The following is a 20890-nucleotide window of genomic DNA, read 5'->3' as shown; positions in this document are numbered from 1 at the left end:
AATGAGTCTTCCACCAATCCTGATGCCACATTCTTCTTTAGTCCAGCTTCTTGGATTATTTGTTCAGCATACATATTGAATAAGTATGGTGAAAAGATACAACCCTTGATGCACACCTTTCCTGATTTTAAACCACACAGTGGTTTAAATAAATAAAATGTGGCATATCCATACACAGGAAGTATTATTCAGCCATAAAAAGGAATGACATAATCATACATGCTACAACATGGATGAACCCTGAAAACACTATGCTAAGCAAAATAAGCCATATACAAAAGGACAAATATTGTATGATTCTACTTATATGAATAACTTAAAATAAGTAAACTCATACACCCAAAACGTTGACTAGAGGTTACTAGAGGCTGGAAATAGAACCCTGATGGTGCAACAGCTAAACTAACCAGAAAGGTTGGCGGTTAGAACCAACCCAGCAGCTCCTCAAGAGAAACACCTGGCAATCTGCTTCTGTAAATATTACAACCTAGGAAATCCTATAGGGCAGTTGTACTCTGCCACATAGTTCATTATGAGTCAAAAATCAGCTTGATGGCAGGTAACACCAACAACAGGAACTGCAGGGAGAGGAAATGAGGAGTTATTGTTTAAGGGGTACTGAGTTTCTATTAAGAAGCCCTTGTAGCGCAAAAGAAAGATATGGTAGTCTGATTCCATAAAGATTGCAGCCTTGGGAACCCTATGGGGTAGTTCTAATCTATCCTAAAGGGCTGATATCATCTGAATCAACTCAAAGGCAACAGGTTTAGAGTTTCTATTTGGCGTGATGAAAAAGTCTTAGAAATAGGTAACGCTATGGTTTTATATAGTTGTAAATGTAATTAATGCCATTGAATTATACACCTAAAAAGGTTAAAATAACAAATTCTATGCTATATTTTACCACAATAAAAAGACTTTTAAGGAAGTATTTGTTGCAAAAAAAAGAATGCAAAACCTCCACCACCCTTTGGCAAATGAAACCTGTTTCTAATTTATCAGTTAACACTTTCATGGTAACTTTCCACCTCTAAAAATTCATAAGGATATTATATTTATTGAGCTGGTTAAGACTACAAAAAAGCCCTGGGAAAGTGAAGTATCGTTATGAATTCTGTCCACTTACAGCTTAATCACTGTCCCTCTAGAAATGGAATTACCTCACTTTTTCCATGAGGAAGGGGGAAATCACAGCCAGTCTTGTTTCTGTCTGCCTTTATTTTTGGTATATGGAGTTGCTGAACAGTTTAAAGGGGTCCCTCTTGCTTAATCAGAGTCCCTGGATGGTGCAAACAGTTAATGCACTCAGCTGCTAACCAAAAGGTTAGAGGTTTGAGTCCAAGAAAACCAAAACCCACTGCCGTCAAGTTGATTCCGACTCATAGCGACCCTACAGGACAGAGTAGAACTGCCCCATAGTGTTTCCAAGGAATGCCTGGCAGATCTGAACTGCCAACCTCTTGGTTAGCAGCTGTAGCACTTAACCACTATGCCACCAGGGTTTCCTTGAGTCCAAGAGATGCCTCATAAGAAAGGCCAGGCAATCTACTCCAGAAAAATCAGACACAGACACAGACACACACACACACACGATTCTTGCTATGCATCAGAATTGACTCCACACCAACTGTGTTTTTTTGTTTGCTTGCTTTTTTCTTTTCTTGTTTAAACAAAACATTTCAGAAAAGAAATGAGAAACAAAACAGTTACTTAATGGTAGGAAAAAGAAGTGTAAAATGCTCAAGTTCCGCTCAGCTTCTCTCTAAGCAATCAAGTTCATTCTTAGAGAACAGGTACTGCATGGGCAGGTATCATTCCTTGTTTTGCAATGGCTTTTTCTTTTCTTTTAACATTTTACTGTGTTTTTGGTGAAAGTCTACACAGCAAATAGATTTTCATTTAACAATTTATATACATATTGTTCAGTGATACTGGTTACATTTTTCACAACGTGTCAGCATTCTCATTATTTTCATTCTAGTTGTTCTGTTTCCGTTAATCTAGCTTCCCTGGAGCCCCTTGGAGCCCTGGTGGCGCAGTCATTAAGAACTCAGCTGCTAACCAAAAGGTGGGCAGTATGAATCCACCGGCTGCTCCTTAGAAACTCTTTGGGGTAGTTCTACTCTGCCCTACAGGGTTACTATGAGTCAGAATTAACTCCACAACAGGTTTGGTGTTTTTTTTTTTGGTCCCCCTTACCTTCTCATCTTTGGTCTAGAGTAAATGTTTAGGTTTCATTTAGAAGATTATTTAGAGGAGCACAGTATTCATGGACAATATTATTTATTATATGAGCCAATCTGTCATTTGGCTGAAAGGTGACCTCCGGGAGTGGTTCGAGTTTCAAGTTTAAAGGGTATCCCAGGGCAACAGTCTTGGGAGTTCCTCTAGTCTCTACCAGTCCAATAAGTCTGGCTTTTTTTTTTTTAGGAATTAGAGTTTTGTTCTACATTTTTCTCCCATTCTGTCTGAGACCATCTACTGTGTCCCTGGTCTGAATGGTCAGTAGTGGTAGCTGGGCACCATCTAGTTCTGGTCTCAAGGTAGGTGAGGCAGTGGTTCGCATAGACTATTAGTCCTGTAGATTAGTTTCTTCTTTAAATCTTCTGTTTCCATCTTTCTCCTTTGCTCTGGATGATCAGAGACCAAGTGTTGTGTCTCAGATGGCCACTCACAAGCTTTTAAGACCCCAGACACTACTCACCAACCTAGGATGTAAAACATTATCCTTATGAACTACATTGCACCAACTATGGAGATGCCCCACAAGACTATGGTCCTAAACCTTCAAATCTGGTAAACTAATCCTGTGAGGTGTTTGGTTGTATCTAGGAAGTATCCGTAACTATGCCCCCACGTGCCTTATTTCATATAAGAATATAGACGCAGCACACATAAACATGTATATACATAGGCCTACAGGGTCAATGGAAACCGTGGTGGCATAGTGGTTAAAAGTTACAGCTGCTAACCAAAAGGTCGGCAGTTGGAATCTACCTGGCACTCCTTGGAAACCCTATGGGGCGGTTCTACTCTGTCCGTTAGGGTCACTGAGTTGAAAATGACTCAATGGCAAAGAGTTTGTTTTTGTCTTTTTTAATAGGGTCACTGTGAATTGGAATCAACCTGACAGCAACATTTTTTGTTGTTGTTGTTACAGTACATGCATACCCATATATTTGCATGTGCCTTTCTATACCTACATATGCATACATATTTATGTAATCACACACACATTTTTTAGTTATTACTGTTGCTGCAAAATTACAAATATTATAGCACTTACAAAACTGTCCCTTATTCTTGTGTACTTCATTTCCCCCTTTCTCCTCTTCCCATCCCTGGTAACCACCAAAGAACGTTAATTTCTATATGTACACCTAGTCTTATTTTTTTATAATAGTGAAATCATACAATATTTGTCCTTTTGTGATTGACTTATTTCACTCAGCATAATGCCCTCCAGATTCATCCACATTGTATCTTGAAAACTCATCGTTATTCCTTATGGCTGCATAGTATTTCATTGTGTGTATGTACCACGATTTGTATATCCATTCATCTACTGATGGGTGCTTAGGTTGTTTCCATCTTTTTGTTACTGCGACTAATGCTGCAAGCAATGAACATACGTGTGCACACGTCTATTCATGTCACTGCTATTAATTAGATCTCTAGTGTATATGCCTAGCAGTGAGATTACTGGATCATAGGGTACTTCTATTTCTAGCTTTTTGAAAAAGTACCACACTGTTTTCCATAGAGGCTGAAACAATTTACAACTCCACCAGCAGTGGAGGAAGGTGTCAATTTTTCCGCAACTTTGCCAGCATTTGTTGTTTTCTGTTTTTTTGATCAGTACCGTTTTTGCAGAGATGAAATGATATCTTATTGTGGTTTTTATTTGCATCTCTCTAATGGCTAATGATGGCAAGCACCTTTTCAGGTGTTTGTTGGCTGCATGAATGTCCTCTTTGGTGAAGTGCCTATTCATGTCCTTTGCCCATTTTTAATTGGCCAAGACTTTTTTCTTATATAACAAGATTAATGCCCTGGACATGCTGACGACTCTTCTTGGTTTGTCCATAAATGTCAAGAATGCCAAGCCCATAAAAATATCTATTTAAGTATGCCACAGAATGTTCCTTGACTTCACCTGTAGGAGATTTAGGGTATAACACTTCTGCCTTTACATGGATCTTTAATAAACAGGGCACGAAACCATATGCAGAATTTCCCTCCTCCTCCCCCTTCCTGAGGATCTGAGGCCCTTTAGGGAAGCACTGACCCCTCTCTCCCTAGAGAATCTACTTTACTAATTGGAAATGCCATGGACTTGAGTGTGGCACTAGACTTACTCTAGCTAAATAAAACAAAATTTATTCTTGTTCTAAACCACACTCGAGCAAAACACCACTGAAGCCTCCACAACTTCACATGTGCTCACAGTCTCAGTAAATAAAAAGATGTTTTAAGTACTGATTTTCATAAAAACAAGACAGTTTGTTAGCAACATCCTGGTGCCAATAATAAATAACATCTTTTCTCTAGTTCCTTCTTCTCTATAAATTACCATCTAAAAATAGCCCACCTGTTTGTTCAAAATATCTAGCATAAGCATCTAATTGTTTTAATATAAGCAATCAACCATCCATACACATTAGCTTGAAATCAAGATCTTATTTAGACTTCTGTAACAAGTACATTATAATTAGCAATTTTAAAAATACTCACAGAATAAAAACTCCCGTTAAACTACTGATAAAGAAAGTTAAATTTTAAAAGATAAATTTCTTTACCAGAATATGGCAAGAAGAGAAGGGAAAAGATGGCCTTTTGGGGGGCAGCTTAGCCAAGTAAGGGGCTAAACACTTTATGTAGACTCTCTCCTTTAGTCCTGTGAAGGATCTCATGAAACAGAAATTACTACCCGATTTTACAGACCAAAAAAAAAAAAAAAACCAAAGATCAAGTAAATTGTACAGAGCCACACACAAAAAACAAGGTTCATCTGGTTTCAAAGGTCATGCTTTTTCACTATATCATAGTGTATTTACATTTCAAAAGGGGGAGAAGGAGGAAAAAAAAAACAATGTGTAGGTTTGTGCGTGTGTATACATATAAATACATTATATATATATATATATATATATATATATATATATATATTTGTCCCCGGGGAGCACAAGCGCTTTGGGGTCAACTGATAACCTAAAGGTTAGCAGTATGAACCCACCTTGCCACTCTGCAGAAGAAAGGCCTAGAGAACTACTTTCACAAAGAACACAACCAAGAAAACCCTATGAGGCAGTTCCACTCTGTAACACATGGGGTCGCCATGAGTGAGAATTAACTTCACAGCAATGAGTATTTTAGGTGTATTTTTCATGCACTACTACAGTACAAAGTACACAGCACCGTATTATTCACAACAGGCAAATTTAAATGTATAAAACAGTGTCTCTGCCCTGTAAGGCATTAAACACAACAATGGGCTAGGAGCTGCCTATGATAGTTACCACTGATCACACAAAGCTGTTTTATATATACCAGGTTATTCTTTATTAAAACACAAAAAAAATTCCTTTAATTTTTCCCAGACATACAACAAGCACTGGGAAGGAAATCAAGGGGGGAAAAAATTAAGTAGCACATTATGTTAACAAAGTCTGCTATCGTAGGAACTTTTATTTATGTCTGCATTTCTAAGACAATGTACATATAAAATAATCACCTTGAGGATGTACTTAAATTTATAGCTGTACTTCAAATTAGCAAGAGCATTTATCAGGATAGCATTGTGTTAAATATTTATAGAGTACAGGTAATATTAATGCATATTCCTAAATTAATAGACTTAAAAATAAGTCTTTAGGTAATACTGTTTAATCATGACAACTAGATACCCTGTCATTCTTAATCAAATTCAACTACCTAATATGTTTAACACCAAGCCATGTTACCGAAGAGGCACATAGCTTACAGTCTTAAGATATACTGAAAACTTATATGCATTTAACCATGCCAAATATTAAGAATACTGATTTGCTTCCAACCACACCTAGAATAAATTCAACTTGCGTCCCCTTGGTATACTAATAAAATGAAATTTCCAAAGAAACTCTAAGCCATTATTGTATTCTGTTTTTAAGTTACTCTCTATGAATTGTTAAACTTAAATGCCTGCCCCAAATCACAGGGATGAAAAAAAAAAAAAAAAAAACCATAGCCTAGCACCAATTCTTCCCAAAAATATTTAACCTGAATCTAATCATCCCTTTAGACCTAATCTCCAGTTTACAGGAAATATAGGGGACAAAGGAACAAGGTAAATGACACCACAAGGAAGCAAACGAATTCAGAATATGGGCCATTCTACAAGGTCTTCCAAAACCAGGAGAGGGCATGTAAGCTACAGTAGGAAGGCAAGTGTGAGTGCAAGCGGAACAAGAGTGTGAGAGAGAGAGAAAAGGGCAAAGGGAGGAAGAGGGTGAAAGTATTCTTTCACATTTGAAAAGACCAAAGGAACAAACAACAAATCCACAGTGCAATAACTAAACCTTGATTGAATTCTGGTTTTAAAAACAAAAATAGTGACAAATGACATGTGGGGAACAATTAGATGATATTAAGAAATTATTGTTGATTTTAGAAGTGATAATAGCATGGCGATTATGTTGTTGCTGTGTTGTTTTTTTAAGTCCTTAATTAGAAATGAGGGAAACCCTGGATGAATACTAAAGTTTATCCAGTGAAATTACATGATATCTGGGGTTTGCCTTAAAATATTTCAGCAAATTGAACAAACCAACATACATTATTCTCTGGCCACAAGGTGCTCTGCAAGAGAGCATCTACAGTTCAATGAGTTTGAGAAGTTTTAAAAAATCTAGTTCCCTTCAAGGAGATTCAGAATGCACATTAGAACTCAGGGTGCTCAAAAGTTTTGCAGTTAAATACAAAAACACCTGGTTTACTTCGGTTACCCAGATTTTACCACTGATTTGACCATACAACCCTTTTTCCCCGCAAAAGCCAGTTGCTGGTCAGTTGATTCTGACTCATGGCGACCCCATGTGTGTCAGAGTAGAACTGTGTCCCACAGGGTTTTTAATGGCTGGTTTTTCAGAAGTAGATTGCTAGGCCTTTCTTCTGAGGCACCTCTGGGTGAACTGGAATCTGCAACCTTCTGGTTAGCCGCTGAGTGCATTAACAATTTGCACCACACAGAACTCCCATTCCTACAGGAAAAGAAAACAAACCTGTTGTCATCGAGTCAATTCCAACTCATGGAGACCCCATGTGTTACAGAGCAGAACTGCTCCATACGGTTTTCTTGGCCGTAATCTTTATGGAAACAGATCACCAGCCCTTTCTTTCAAAGTGCCACTGGGTGGGTTCGAACTGCCAACCTTTAGGTTAGTGGTCAAGCACAAACCATTTGCCCAACTAGAGACCTTACTTTTCCTGCATAATACCTATCAGTTTCCTGTAAATCTGTTTCCCATGGAAACCATTTTGAGAATTGCTGCTTTACTTAGATAAATCACTCTAAGGCTTTCAAGTCACATGCTTCAAGAACCCCTAATAGAGAGCAGTGGGATGCAGACCCCAAATTCTCGTAAAAAGACCAGACTTAATGGTCTGACTGAGACTAGAAGGACCCCGGTGGTCATGGCCCCCAGACCTTCTGTTAGACCAAGACAGGAACCATTCCCAAAGCCAACTCTTCAGACATGGATTGGACTGGACAATGGGTTGGAGAGGGATGCTGGTGAAGAGTGAGCATCTTGGATCAGGTGGACACTTGAGACTATGTTGGCATCTCCTGCCTAGAGGGGAGACAAGAGGGTAGAGGGGGTTAGAAGCTGGTGAAATGGACACACAAAGAGAGAGTGCAGGGAGGGAGCGGGTTGTCTCATTAGGGGGAGAGCAATTAGGAGTATGCAGCAAGGTGTATACAAGCTTTTGTGTGAGACTGACTTGATTTGTAAACTTTCACTTAAAGCACAATAAAATTTTATTTTAAAAAGACCTAATAACAAGAATTTCACAACTGGATCTATTTACAGTTTAGGAACCAATCACTTTTTCTGAGTCTTTAGCATTTAGAAATAGTTATGTTTACTTTTTAAGTTAACATGTTTTAGTCTGTAAGTCGGTCTTTTTCCTATTTCAAAATTTCCCTCTAAACAAGTCAAATTTTACTCATTCAAATCCATTTCCTTGGAAATCTACAATGGAATAGACTTCCAACTCATTCCAGGTATCAGTCCACACATGGTTTTCACTTTCAAAACCGCCTTTAGATATTTCAAAGGTTTTTCAAATCCTGTACAAGGACTCCTCAAAGTAAATTACTAGCTTCTGAGTAACAAAAAAAAAAAAAACCCTGAAATCAAAACTCTTCTGATACTTAAGGATTTCCAGTAAAATAACCTCAAAGCCCCCCAAATTTCCATCTTTATGTACCAGAAGTGGTCCTACCTCTTAGAAACAGGTCCTTTTGGGTGCTTAAACAATTAGATCTGCAGACAGATTCAGGTTATCATGAATTCTTCCTACTCCAGGACTAAAAGGCTTTATGGCAAGCTTTCAACTAATATCTGCAGTTAATTTGAGAAAAATTATATTCTATTCCATTTAAGCTCTAACACGTAAAAGCTCTTTGAAAATGCGCTTAAAAGAAAATAAGAGTGGTTAACAAAGAAATCTAAGTTCTAAAAAAAAAAAAAAAATTTTTTTTTTTTTTTTAAGTTCTAAGTCACTGCCAAAGAGAAACAACCAAATTTTATGCCTCCTTTGCAATTTACAGAGCCCTGATGGAGCAGTGGTTAAGAGCTCGGCTGCTAACCAAGAGGTCGGCAGTTCGAATCTACCAGCCACTCCTTGGAAACCCTATGGGGCAGTTCTACTCTGTCCGATAAGGTCATTAGGAGTTGGAATCAACTCAATGGCAACAAGTTTGGTTTGGTTTTGCAATTTACAACACTCGGAACACTTTCATATACATTCTGTCATGTGAACCCTCAATACCCTGGAGAGATGTCTGTTTTCCATCATTATAGCATACATCTAACATGTTTCAACTTTAAAGCTGACAAGTTGTCAACCCTCAATTATCCATTCCATGGAGGGAATACTGCCACAGAGAATTCAATTCAGCTGTTGTACTCAGAAAGAAAGCCCATCATCTCACATCTCCCAAGAGGAATGCTTAGTGCAGACCCTACTGCAGAGAACAACTCCCATGATTCTGCTTGGTGGTACGTGTGCAAAGATAACCATCCACAGGTATTTAGATTTTCAGACATTAGATCCACCAGGCCTTTTCTGTTACACAAGGTGAGAAGGTTCTCTGAACTTGCTGTGCCTGCCTATGATCGTCCAGTCATGCTTCTGCACCATGTTTTTGCATGATTATGGTGCACATACTACATTGTAGCAGGTATCAGGGCTTTCCATTTTAACCCATGTCAGGGTTGCCACATGAAAAAAGAACACGTAACTGCAGGCAGCATGTGCAGACAAAACAGCTTTGGAATAAAACTGACATAAGTTGGAATCCCGGATCCCCTTGTATTCAGATTCCTTACATGTAGAGCTCTCTACCTTCCTAAGGTTGCTGAGGGTTGGAGGTGAGAGAACTTACCACGGTAACTGGCACAGAACTGGTGTTTAACAATTGTGGGTTTTCTGCCTATCTCCCTTTCTCCCAGAAGGGGAAACAAGGGATGTAAAAAAATGACTCAGGGAAGACAAGGCCCGTACCATCAAGAGGGCTACTATCCAAAGCAAACTGGCCAACAACTTAATAATAAAAGGCAAAAAAGAGAAAAATATAATAAATTTACAAGCAACATGCTGTGGGGACTAAAAGGAAAGAATCATTTAAATGTGGAAAGTGGAGAGAGAATCAGAAAAAATGTTCATGAGGAAGCAGTATTTGAGCTAGGCTTTGAAGGTCAAGGACAATGTCAGTGATGGAAATGGGAGAAGAGTCTCATCAGAGAATGAAAATATGTGACAGTCGGAAAACAGGCTGGAGTTCAGTGGCATTAGCAGAAACATGCAGAGGACAGCTGGGTCTGGAAATGAAAACTAGGGACAAGATTGCAGAGGATCTTGAAGCAATGAATAAAAGGGGGACAGCCATCTAAGATACATCTATTGGCCCTATCCCATCCGGGGCAAGAAAGAACGAACAAAATCAAAGACACAAGTGAAATATTAGCCCAAAGGACTAAAGGACCACACGAACCACAGCCTCCACCAGCCTGAGCCCAGAAGAACTAAATGGTGCCTGCCGACCACCACCAACCTCCCTGACAGCGATCACAATGACAGTCCCAGACAGAGCAGGAAAAAAATGTAGAACAACATTCAAATTCACACAAAAAAGACCAGGCTTACTGGTGTGACAGTGACTAGAGGAACCCCAGCCCAAGACTATGGCCTCTGGACACTCTGCTGAATCAGAACTGAAGCCAGTCTGGAAGCCCACTCTTCAGGCTAAGATTACAAACACTAACACATGAGGAATGTGCTTCTTAGTTCAATCAAGTATACAAGACCAAATCAGCAACTCCTGCCCAAAAGCAAGACTGGAAGACAAGAAGGGACAGGGAAACTGGATGAATGGACAAAGGGAACCCAGGGTGAAAACGGGGAGAGTGCTGATACATTGTAGGGATTGCAACCAATGTCACAAAACAATACGTGTATAATTTTTTGAATGAGACGCTAACTTGAGCTGTAAACATTTGCCTAAAGCACAATAAAATTAAACAATAAAAGGAGCAGATTAGGCACAGAAGCAAGGAAGCACAAATAAAGAAAGACTGATGTTACCTGCAGATCACCAAGGAACCCAGGAAGAGAAGCTGAAAGAGATAAGGATTTTCCCAAAACAGACAGAGCCAGTACCCAGAATTTGGACTTCTAGCCTCCTAAACTGTGAGAAAATAAACTTGTTTGCTAAAGTCACCCACTTGTGATATTTCTGGTATAGCAGCACTAAGAATTAAGACACTTCTATTCCTTCTTTTTTTGTCATGAGGTCAGGTTGATATTTTATAAATGCAAACTTGATCATTTTACTCCTGTTCTTACAACCCTTTAATAAATTTCCACCGCTCTTAGGATAAAGAACCAAACCTTAAACAGGTCCAAAAGGTACAGCTTAGCTTCACCCCATCTCCCCAGGTGGGCCTCATGCCACTCTTCCCAAACATTTTCTATGCCCTTGCTACACTGCCTTCCACCAACTGTGTTCCCTCCTCCTACAGACTCCTCTGCATATTAATTTTTTTAGTCAGCAATGCTATTCTCCCACTTCTTCACCCTGATGCCTCATACATGTTCAGATGGGACCTTACCATCACTTTCTCAGGGAAGTCTACCCTGTCACTGAGGACTGTGTGCCCCCACAGCACTGTTTAACTGTCCTCTATGACTCTGTAATTGGACATGTTTTGTGGGTGATACATTGACCAGTGTCTTTTTGCCCTGATGCAAGGTTCAAGAGAATAGTGTCCACCTTTGCTCTCCACTGCATTCCCAGTGAGTGGGGTATGGTGTTTGACCCGCAGGAAACTCTCAGTAAATATTAATAGATTGATAGAATGCGTGAGCAAAGACAAAATCAGAGGAGGAGTGAAGAATTACACTACCCAAAGAATTCCCTCTTCTTTTCAGCCTTTCTTTTTTGTCTATTCTTGGGAGGTAACCTTTAAATTCTCTGCATTTCCTGAGTAATTAGTGTCCTTGTAAAAAGGGGAAACGCTGGTGACACAGTAGTTAAGAGCTATGGATGCTAACCAAAGGTCGGCAGTTCGAATCCATCAGGCGCTCCTTGGAAACCTTATGGGGCACTTCTACTCTGTCCTATAGGGTCGCTATGAGTCGGAATTGACTCGATGGCAACGGGGTTTTTTTTTGTGGTGCAGTGGCTAAGCACTCGGCTGCTAACAGAAAGGTCGGCAGTTGAAACCCATCAGCGCAGGAGAAAGATGTGGTGTCTGCTTCCATAAAGATTATAGCCTTGGATACCCTATGGGGCAGCACTAAGGCAGCACTCTGTCCCCACAGGGTCTCTATGAGGCAGAATTTACTCAAAGCTAACAGGTTTGGGCTTTTGTTTTCTCGTTTTGTTTTGGTTGTTAATTACCTGAACCACACCTGACAGTTTATGCAAATTAGATGACTCTTGATGGTGGGCTGTGTGTATATGTTAGGTACTGTAGAGTCACTTACGAGTCATAGCATCCCTATGCACACCAGAACAAAACACTGCCTGGTCCTGCGCCATCCTCACAAGCGTTGTTATGCTTAAGCCCATTGTTGCAACCACTGTGTCAATCCATCTCATTGAGCGTCTTCCTCTTTTTCACTGACCCTCTACTTTATCAACCATGATGTCCTTCTCCAGGGAGTTGTCCCTCTTTATAATATATCTGTTGTATGTACGATGTAGTCTTGCCATCCTTGCTTCTAAGGAACATTCTGGCTGTACTTCCTCCAAGACAGATTGGTTTGTTCTTTTGGTAGTCCATGATATAATCAGTATTCTTCACCAACACCATAATTCAAAGGCATTAATTCTTCTTTGGTCTTTCTTATTCATTGTCCAGCTTTCACATGCATAGGAGGCGACTGAAAACACCATGCCTTGGGTCAGGAGCACCTTAGTCTTCAATGTGACATCTTTGCTTTTTAATACTTTAAAGGGGTCTTTTGCAGCAGATCCGTCCAAGCCAATGCATTGTTCGATTTCCTGACTGCTGCTTCCGTGGACGTTGATTGTGGATCCTAGTAAAATGAAATCTTTAACAACTTCAATCTTTTCTCCATTTATCAGGATGTTGCTTATCAGTCCAGTTGTGCCCTCCAGAAAAATCCACCAGGTGTTATTAGTCTAACTTCCGGGCATAAGGAAGGTGAGAGATTGAGTTTAATCATGTGGCCAATGAGTCAATCAATTATGACTATGTAAAGAAACTCAATAGACAGACACCAAAGCTCAAGGGAGTTTTCTGGTTGGTCATAAATGTCAACGAATAAGGAGGGTAATGCACCCCTGGGAACACAGAAGCTCTGTGCTGGAGGGCTTTCCGTATGTATTTCTTCTTTTGTATACTTTTTGCTATAGTAAAACTGTAAGTATAAATAAATAAAATGGGGACCACCACCACCCGTATCTGTCCTTGCATCAGGTATGATACTTTCAGCTGCAAGTAATGAAAAACACCTGACTAGAGGTGGCTTAAGGGCATTGGTGGTTCAGTGGTGGAATCCTTGCCTTCCATGCAGGAGATCCACATTCCATTCCCAGTCAATGCACCTCATACACAGCCACCAGCTGTCAGTGGAGGCTTGCATACTGCTATGATGCTAAACAGGTTTCAGTGGAGCCTCCAGGCCGAGATGGACTAGGAAGAAAGGCCTGACGATCTACTTCCCAAAATCAGCCAAAGAAAACCCAATGGATCACAACAGTCCAATCTGTACCCAATCATGAGGATGGCACGGGACCAGGCAGTGTTTTGCTCTATTGTGTATGGGGTAGCCAGGAGTCAAGGGCCAACTCAATGGTACCTAACAACTATATAAGCAACGTGAACTGTGTTCTCAAAACTTTTTGATCATGCACCCTTATCAGTAAAAAAAAAAACATGAACATATACCCCCAACGTGCAGGTGATGACAGATTTTTTTTTTTTAATTCAAACATCTAGTTAGAGTCAGCAAGCATTCAATAAACATTAATAACTGATGTTGCTAATCCTGAGTAATTTAGAATAAAGCACAGCAGAGAGCAGGGAGTATAATGGGTTATATGAGAATAATGACCAACTCCAAGTTTTGAGCAGTAATTCAATACTCCATTACACAAGTGCCTGTATATGCAGCAATTCAGATCCCCGTAGAATGTGGCAAAAACTGTGATCTCTCAAGACTACAGGGGTGTGCATCACAAGAGCATTACAAATGTTCATATCCTTCAGCATATTGCTATGCTGCTGTCACGGCCAGCAACACCACTTTGAAAAATATGTTCTATAGTAGGCAGCTAACTCTTGTTTACCCAGCTCCCTCCCTCCTCCTTTAACAATAACCCCTTTCTTTGTGGGATACTTTGTCTTCCCCACAGTCCCACCTTTTGGGTCTAATGGGTACTACCAACCACAACTCTCCTTTGGCTGGCATGAGACCAATTAGGACTTCCCCAAAATGGAACTACGTGATGTAAGGCTTTGGAACTACCAGCAGCCAGATAACCTCTGTGTGCTGGGCACTGTGCTTGGCCCTGGTGATTTAATGATGCATGAATCAGATCTGAGCTAAAGGGCTCTTTACAATCTAAAAGAGAGTTCTTTCCAAATACACCTAAACGTCAAAATAGAAACAAATTATGGCATCATATATAATGGATTCATTAAACAGCCATTAAACAGTGCCAAAAAAGAATGTGTATGGATGGGGGGGGAGGGCACTATATATGTATATACTATATACTGTACAAACAACATCACACGTTCTTGTATGTACATTTTTCACGATTCTTCAATAGCACAGGTAAAATAGGATTATATCCTTGTATGAACACATACGCACAAAAAGGTCATAATCAAGTGTGTCTTAGAGACCACCTCGCCCTCCTACCCCACCTCACTGAGGTAATAAGCCACGGTTCATGACAAGTGTGTAACCCTAGGTGTGCTGGGGTGGGGCAGAGAAGGTGGTGAGTCACTGTGGCTCTAGGCTATATGGTTGAAAATCCTGAGTTCACATCTATCTACAACTGCACCTGGGAGATTAATACCAATAAATCCCCTCATGTTAGTGGCCAAATCTGTGCTAAAATCCAGTGACTATGGAGTGCCACCCTTGACAACACTTTCCGTACCCCTGGTATTACTGCCTACGCTCCAGGATACTCCCTTTGATCACACACACACACACACACACACACACACACCCCTGCAGAAATGTCTAAAGACAACCCTTACCCTAGAAGGACACCCTCCATCAATAACACAGCCAAACCAAACCGTGAGGCCCACGTTCGCTCTCCGAAAGATGTTTCCAGAAAGCCTTTTTAATCATAATTCAAAACCCAAAAGTCATCCTGCTTTGTTGCTCTTATCCACTTCTGGTACAGTGATAACAAAGTCTCCCAACTTCGTTAGCAGATGTCCCATTGCCACTGAGTCAATTCCAACTCAGAGTGACCCTATAGGACAAAGTAGAACTGCCCTATAGGGTTTCCAAGGTTGTTTATCTTAACGGAAGCAGACTGCCACATCTTCCTCCTCTGGAGCAGCTGGTGGGTTCAAACCACCAACCTTTAGGTTAGCAGCAGAGTGCTTAGCCAACTGCACCATCCAGATTCCATTTGTTAGCAGATACAGCTTTATGATGCTCTCTCTGGTTCACACAAGGAAATGGCAGCAATTTCAGGTTAACCACAACTCCTTTACAGTCAGTTAATGGGTAATGACTGATACATCCTCTTTTTGAGATTTAAACCCCATTGCTTAATATCTTGAAAAGACAATCCTCTGAGAACAAGTTTTAAAAACTGAAGACGGACAAGCTGCTCAGACATAAAAGAGCCCATAGCTTAGCATGTAATTTTATTTTAGCACCTTTTAAAGAAAACCCGTACCAGCTTCAAGATGAGTGTCAAGCTACACTGAGTGCTCCTAAATAGGCAAGCAGGACATGGCACAAACATTTAGGGACAGAGTAAAAAATGGGTCACCTGCAACTCACAACTTTACCATTAAGCCAGGAGCATAAAGACTTATTTAGCACACAAAGTGCTTCAAAATCACTTATTCAGACATCAGTAGAAAGAGTCCAGGAACGATGACACAGAAAAAGGAATATTCATCCAGGCTTCGTAATTAGGTTGAGAGATACCAGGATGAAAGGCGAATGATAGGTTCATTTCTTTATTTAAAAAGAAAAAAAAGGTACAGATTCAAGAAGTGATTTCCTTTAAAATGCTGTCTGGGTTACCAGTCCAGATTATAAATCACACTACAGCCTGAAGCCTACTTAATAAAGAAGTTGAAAATAAACAAATGATTCATTTGAAGCATATGAATTTCTGAAACACTCTTGGGGCAGAAAGTTTTACTACCATTATTAGTGAGCTGTTTTTTATCCCAGACATCAAAGTACTGATGTTAACCTTGGGGTTCTGAAACCAAAATAATCCATGAATGAAATCTTGAGGAACTGCCACATATTAACATAAGTCTGTCAGTTTTTAGCCAATTCTTAAGACCACAATATCCTCACAGGTGACTCCATGAATAAAGATGCCTGGGGAAGGGAGTAAGGAGAATCAGAAGACCTAGGTTCAAGTGCAACTCTACTATGTGTAGATAATAATGGACAAACTGATTTAAATTAACAGGCTTTAGTTTACTTAACTGAAGATTCAGGTATAAAACATGTAAGTAAAGCACTTTAGAAACCCCAAAATACTACATTTTAATATCACAGCACTGGCTCCAAAATGCCTACATTTTTAGAACTCTTAGAGAGTCTTTAGGATTGAAAGGTAATCCCCATTTTAGGAATGATAAAAATGAGAAAACCAAGGCCCAGGAAGACTTAAGAACTTGTACAAAGAACATTTATAAATATTAGGTGGGATTCAGGAATTTATTTTTCCACCACTGAAATATACATTTAAAAACAGTTCAAAACAAAATTATCCCAGGTACTAAATTAAATCACCCCCTTTCCCCAAAATATATACATCCCTTTGCTTTATTTCATATTTGTAAATTTTACTCCTGTAATTTAACAGTTAAACTGAATTTTTCATTAGCAAGATAAAAATAAAGCTATTTCTCTGGCTATGAGACTCACAGCCCACTAGCAACCCAGACAAAACCTTTACAATTGGGTTAGAAATGTCTAATGGAAACACTGACATAACGTTAACCTCCCGCTACGCTGGCAGGCACCATTATAATATGGATTACAGCTAGACCAGCCTAGGGATACTGGTTTTAATGTTTTCTGGGAGATAAAGAATTAATCAGCAACTTAGAAGAGGATGTTGCCTAAAAATGGACAATTTAATCAAGACAACTCCATCGTTTCTAAAACTGTGCCCTCTGCTACCCAATATCAAAAACCCACTATGGCACCAAATAAATTGTGTGTGGTTGAAGACATAAAATGTTCTTTTTCTCCAGGCTGTTATGGGAAGCAGAAAAGGGCTGACTATGAATCAGTTATCTTTTAGCTTTATGATGGACATAAATTATGATAATTTGGACATTCTCGTGGTTAAATGAACCAAAAAAAAAAAAAAGGGCAGGAAAACCAGTGCTTCCAAGTTCCAGCAAAAAAGTTTGTGGAACCACAGCTGCAAGACAGGGTCATGAAAGCAACCCTAAATTTATTTCTGGACTTTCCTGCCTCCACTAAAACCAATGACACTATTTCCCATCCCTTATTGTCAAATCACAACAGTCCGGAAGCCTGGACTGGGTTCACTTGGCAGGTAACAGGAGCAACCCTAGGAGGAAGCCCTGAAGGATGTTAGATACCATATTTCCTTTACTCCCACATACTTTTCATTTTCCAACCACCAGGATATATTTACAATGCATTCTGGCTGACACCCATGGAGCATTCTGGCTGACACAAACTTTGTGGAAACTGGTATACTCTAGGGAAGGTCTCTTGTGAGATCTTTAAGTAGCTGAGATGAGTAAAACATTCAAACAACTACTATAGTGAACACCTCTCAGCCGCTCATAAATTCCTTCATTCCCAGCAATCAAGAAGCAGCTGTGAAAATCCAGGAACCTCTTGTCTTCCTGGTAGCAGATCTGAAATACCTCCAGGGCCGACAAGAGAAGCCTCACAACTGCTTTTTTCTCCTTCCCTGCCCCCATCCCAGGAGTGCCAGCCTGGCAGGAATAAAGATGACCCAGGAAGGAAAAAGAAAGTAGCGGATCTGGTGAAAGAAGAGATGCAGACTCCCTTCATTTCCATTACAGAGAAATACCAACCCTCAGCGCCAGCTAACCAGGTTACTCCTTTCCTCCCCCACCCGCACCTCCTCCAAACACACATTAACTTACGCACTGGTGCGCCTGGGCATTTCGAGTAAGCGACCTCAGCAGTTCTGAGCCCTTTCCTCAAAGCTTCTGAACCAGGCACTTCCTTTCCATGCCAGAGTTTAAGGTCCATCCCGTGTTAAGATTCAGCTACCCTTTACCGAGTAACCCACCAGGACGACGCTGCTCCTGGGGTCAAGTTCAAGATGAAAGCGCCCGCCTAGCCTGTCGGAGCCGACTCCTGCAGGGAACAGCGCTCTCGATACGAGTCCCATACTTGAGACACGGGAATCTGGGGTTGCCAAGAGTGGGCTGGAGGGGGAAGGGTAGGGAGGACTGTTGCCGTCGCCGAGCACTGCGTCCTCCGTCCTTTTGGACGTGGCGCCGCATTTCTACCTGGCCACTGCCGCATTTCCTCCCGGAGACTTACACAATAAGCCAAGTAAGTTTTGAGAATGCCGGTCCACGGACATTTTTGTCTGCAAACACGCCACACAATGCCTACGGCTTCCTTCCCGACCAGCCGTTCCGGAAAGCTGCCGCGCCAAAGTAGGGAGCCCCTTACATCCCCAGCGCTGCACGCTCGTACCCCAACGTCCTCCAAGAAGAACTTGCACCCTGATGAGTCCTCTAAAAGTGACTCGACTCGACTATTACTCTCCACCCTTCAAGAATAGGGGGACTCACAATCTTGACACAATTCTTGTCTCTTTCCTTAGCACCCTCCAAAAGAAAAAGCCTCAACGTCTACTCTAACTCCCGCTCCCCCCCCCCAAAAAAAGAACGTGTATATTGATAATCGCACTCTTGTTGGAAGCTAAGTAATGCTGGGGACTTTCAGCCCAGAACTGGGGCACTAACAGACCTCCCCCCAAAACTCATTTGGCAACTGCGATCTGCGCGCCCCTACACTCCGGGGACTCCCCGAGCCTCGCGGTGCTAGGCGCGACTCTAACCCGCCTCCCCCGCCTAGGTACCAGGCGCAGCCCAGGCCCTTGCCAAGCCCGAAGGCTACAGAGGAGGCGGGAGAGAGGGAGAAGAGGCACGCCGGGTGAGGGTAGTCCCGAAACTCGAGACCTGCCCCCGCGTGTTCCCGGTGCCCTCGAACCCCAGCTGCGCCGGGGGCTCGGTCCAACAAGGAGGGGACAGCGCAAGGAAGGCGCGGACTCCCTAGAGCCAACCGGACGCAGGTTGGGGGCGCCCAACATGTCCGTGCCTATCCCCGGAAACCTCTCGGCTGTGCCCGGCGGAAGAGAGGGGCTCCAGAAACTTTCCCACACGCTTTTCCAAGCTCCACATCACCTTCGCCTCCTCCTCGGGACCCTCTCCTTCCAGTATCGCGGCAACTGGACCTGCCTGGAACGCACGCAGGCCCGCGGCGGTGCTCGGGAGGCGGGAGTTACCTGTCGGGAAAGTTTCCAGCTCCTCAGCGCGGCTCCCCACCCCCAAGGACGGGCCTCGGGGCGCGGCCGGCTGGGCACTCGGCGGCTGCCTTTTCCAGGCTCGCGAGGCGGCCACAGCTCCCGCAGCTGCCACAGGGAAAGCGGCGCTCCGGCCCGTCCCCCCGCCTCGCACGGCCCACACCGCGGCCTCATTGGCAGCGCAAATCCCCGCCCCCGCGCGTGTTCCCGAAGGCACCCTCCTCTCGCGCGCCCGCCCCGGCCGCGCCTCCGCGCCCCTCCCCGCCTGGGGCTGCGGCGACTCCAAGGACCCGCTGGGGCGCGGCGCGCGAACTTTCCGCGGGGCGCGGGCGCGGCCCCTCGCCGGCTCTTCTTGCCGGGTCGGGTCCCTGCTGGTTGCGCCCCAGCTGCCCCGGAGGGGGCTGGTCCTCCGAGGCTACTCCTGGGCCCCTCTGGGACTGGATTGAGGGGGATGATAGTCTTTTTTTCAGCCTCTTTAAAATCAATAAAATGACCCGGCCTTCCTCTTCCCCAGTGCCGTTCGAAAACAGCCGAGGAGGACATATGGGAGCAATTAACCGAGCCGAAGTTTCGGTGGATGCTTTAGGGTGACTTGTGTGGCTTTCTTGGATATTCTCTGCCTCACTTAACTGTACACACACAACACTCGCTTTCTGGGGCCAGAATGAGCTAAGGAAGATGGAAGGTGTAAGAAGGCACCTTGCTGGCTGGGCCCTTTTCTTTTCCAAATTAGGACATTAGGGGCGTTCAGGGACCTGGTGACTGACTGGGTTTCCCCAAGGCCCCAAGTCAGCCCCCTCCTGCGGCTGCTCTGGGCTGGCGCTGTGTTGCCTGTGCCACATCCACAGAGGGCCAGCGTCGTGCTTCTGTCGGCGAGAGGAAAGAAAGAAGAGGGGGAGGGGGTGAAACACAAAGATGCTATTATTATTTCGGTTGGTGGCAGTAAATTAAATTCCCGAGTTCCCAAAATGTTTTGTTATTCCCCCAGGAGAATGAAAGCCAGGGTAGGGCCTAGCGGATTCGGCTGTCCTGGGTTCGCCACCTCCGCGCAGGAATCCCAGGCAACGACCGCCAGGCTGGGGTGGGGGAGTCGGCCGCTTCACCCCTGAAGCCCTTTAGACCGGCGTTCATCCAGGAAAGATCAACTAGGACCGCTGCTGTTGGTGTGGTCAGCGAGAATTGTTCATGGTTCGCTCCACCGGTGTGCTGCAGCGGTGAAATCAGAAGTTGCTGTAACGGGATTTATTGGTAACCCCTAACCTTAATGTGGCAAACCCGCCTTTAAAGACAACTGTGTTTTAAACAAGTTCCCCTATAAAAACTTCAACCTCACGCAGAGCTTCCCAGTATAAAGATGCTGATTGGAGGGGCGTC

General features: G+C 42.6%; 1 protein-coding gene across 5 annotated transcripts in view; it reads right to left on the bottom strand.

Moving 5' to 3' along the window:
- The window catches only part of TANC1 (tetratricopeptide repeat, ankyrin repeat and coiled-coil containing 1), a 307158-nt gene extending 287482 nt beyond the window's left edge, over nucleotides 1-19676 (bottom strand). For 3 of the 5 annotated variants that reach the window (XM_049888783.1, XM_049888782.1, XM_049888776.1), the window contains exon 1: nucleotides 19499-19676. The gene's annotated coding sequence lies outside the window, so the exon portion shown is untranslated. The other 2 variants (XM_049888777.1, XM_049888780.1) reach the window with 2 other exon arrangements.
- Nucleotides 19677-20890: the final 1214 nt, after the last annotated feature.

Source organism: Elephas maximus, chromosome 6, assembly GCF_024166365.1.
Source record: "Elephas maximus indicus isolate mEleMax1 chromosome 6, mEleMax1 primary haplotype, whole genome shotgun sequence".
Classification (NCBI taxonomy): domain Eukaryota; kingdom Metazoa; phylum Chordata; class Mammalia; order Proboscidea; family Elephantidae; genus Elephas; species Elephas maximus.
The sequence above is the reverse complement of the archived record's forward strand: the minus strand, read 5'-3'. Positions and strand labels throughout refer to the sequence as shown.